Raw genomic sequence first — 2,500 nt, forward strand, 5'->3', positions numbered from 1 at the left:
GGACGAGCCGACCGATTGGTTTTGATCTAATAAAAGCGTCCCTTCCATCTCTGGTCGGGACTCTGTTTGCATGTATTAGCTCTAGAATTACCACAGTTATCCAAGTAACGTGGGTACGATCTAAGGAACCATAACTGATTTAATGAGCCATTCGCGGTTTCACCTTAATGCGGCTTGTACTGAGACATGCATGGCTTAATCTTTGAGACAAGCATATGACTACTGGCAGGATCAACCAGGGAGCTGCGTCAACTAGAGCTGAGCAGCCGGCCGCCCGGGAGTGTGTCCCAGGGGCCCGCGCGAACACGCAAGCGTCCGCTCAATTATTCTGCAAACAGGAGGAGGCTGAGCTCCCCTGCACAATACACCTCGAAACCCTCTCAGGTCCCGGCGGCGCGCAGCGCCGTCCTAAGTACTTGGTCGGGTTCGAGAGAGGCGCAATCGCCCGGAGTTAGGCGAGTAGACGCTTTAGGTGCGACCACCCGTGCTCCCAACTGAGCTTGCCGCTGCCGACAGAGGCCCGGGAGCGTGCTGTCGTGGCATTGCCGGCGGGAGACAACACGCGCCACCTACGGTGACCGGCAGCTCCAACGCCAGCGCCACAGAAGGGCAAAGGCCCCACGTGGGTGCCGAAGCGAACTCTCCCAGCACAGCGCACGTGCCAACACGTCTGCACAACTGCGATACAAACCACCAGCGAGAACCGCTGGGGCGACCGAGCAGCAGACGGCGTCGCGGCGCCGAGTGCCGGGCGGCGGCGCATCCTCAACGCACACAGTCCTCAGTCGGACCAGCACACTGCAGATGTCCACCGCGCTTCGCACCGGGCCCGCGAGGACCCACTTTGGCCGCCCGGCGCCGCGCGCAGGGTGCCCCGGCGCGCAGCTGCGCCGCCTGCCGCGTCCGTCGGCCGGCGCGCCTGCCACTGGGCGCCCCCACCAGCCGGCTGTAGCGCGTGCGCCCACGCACCGCGCGGCCAGCACGCCGGGCGGCCCCCCCTCACCGGCCGGGGACGGTCCCACCCAGCCACCGCCGCGTATCGCTTCACACACAGATTTGCCCTTACTGATTTACCTCCAGCAACAACAACCGCACCACAATGGGTTTACCAGTTGTTCATTTGCGTAACGTCACCAGCAAACGTAGACGTCCATCCCAGTTTGCAAATGCAACGATTATTGCATACCTGTCTGTTAGGTGCCACGACACACTACGTCTGCCCACATACACGCAACAAAATGTGCACGACTAGAGAACACGTGGGAGGTGGCCCCCTACGTATGCGATGTCCATTACGACACCGACTGTCAACCAGCATCTGTACCATGTCGCAGATGTGGAACGCGGTGCACCATGCTATCACACTGTGTGAGAAGAGACGACTACGTTTGAATACACGCGCCACTACATCAACAGACGGCTCATGCTGATCGCCATCCAGGGCGTCCGTTACTCCCACACGTCTCTATGGCGTACCACACTGCAATGTAGCTGTTATGGGGAGACGGCACGTGGCTGAGTGCACAACATTTGGACCGTATGGTTCGCTGTTGTTGGGCGCAGTCGTTGTACGGTCACACATGTGCCACAGCGTATCATTCAGTACATACGGACCTATGTGCAGTACAATGTGAGGGTTAAGCTTACGACATCAGCGGACAGTGGACACAGGCCGTACCACGACGTAGACTGAGCGCTTCGACATGCGAATGCCAGTGAACAGCTGCGAAGGGCATTGAACACGCAAGCACCTGAACGACCAGCGTGCGAAGGCAGGGGGGGGGGGAGGGGGGGGCGATGTACATCCTGCAGTCGTCCACATTACAGTGTACAGCGGGAGCATGTAAAAAGTAAGCAACACTTGCGAAGTGTTGAACATGAAACGATACACAAGAGGGTGGGCGGTGCGAGTAGCGAACTATATTCAGAGGGTTGTGGTTAGACAACACTAGATTAATGTAACGTGTCATATGCCAATTACAGAGCAGGTTAAGGCACAACGTGGGTTAGGTTAAGGCACAACGTGGGTTAGGTTAAGGCACAACGTGGGTTAGGTTAAGGCACAACGTGGGTTAGGTTAAGGCACAACGTGGGTTAGGTTAAGGCACAACGTGGGTTAGGTTAAGGCACAACGTGGGTTAGGTTAAGGCACAACGTGGGTTAGGTTAAGGCACAACGTGGGTTAGGTTAAGGCACAACGTGGGTTAGGTTAAGGCACAACGTGGGTTAGGTTAAGGCACAACGTGGGTTAGGTTAAGGCACAACGTGGGTTAGGTTAAGGCACAACGTGGGTTAGGTTAAGGCACAACGTGGGTTAGGTTAAGGCACAACGTGGGTTAGGTTAAGGCACAACGTGGGTTAGGTTAAGGCACAACGTGGGTTAGGTTAAGGCACAACGTGGGTTAGGTTAAGGCACAACGTGGGTTAGGTTAAGGCACAACGTGGGTTAGGTTAAGGCACAACGTGGGTTAGGTTAAGGCACAACGTGGGTTAGGTTAAG

General features: G+C 56.8%; 1 non-coding gene across 1 annotated transcript in view; it reads right to left on the minus strand.

Moving 5' to 3' along the window:
- LOC126139127 (small subunit ribosomal RNA) overlaps positions 1-242 on the minus strand; it is a 1,909-nt gene extending 1,667 nt beyond the window's left edge. The window contains exon 1 of the ribosomal RNA XR_007528573.1: positions 1-242. This exon is cut by the window's left edge and continues 1,667 nt beyond it. This is a non-coding gene — a ribosomal RNA (small subunit ribosomal RNA).
- Positions 243-2,500: the final 2,258 nt, after the last annotated feature.

The sequence above is a fragment of the Schistocerca cancellata genome, unplaced genomic scaffold, assembly GCF_023864275.1.
Source record: "Schistocerca cancellata isolate TAMUIC-IGC-003103 unplaced genomic scaffold, iqSchCanc2.1 HiC_scaffold_677, whole genome shotgun sequence".
Classification (NCBI taxonomy): Eukaryota; Metazoa; Arthropoda; class Insecta; order Orthoptera; family Acrididae; genus Schistocerca; species Schistocerca cancellata.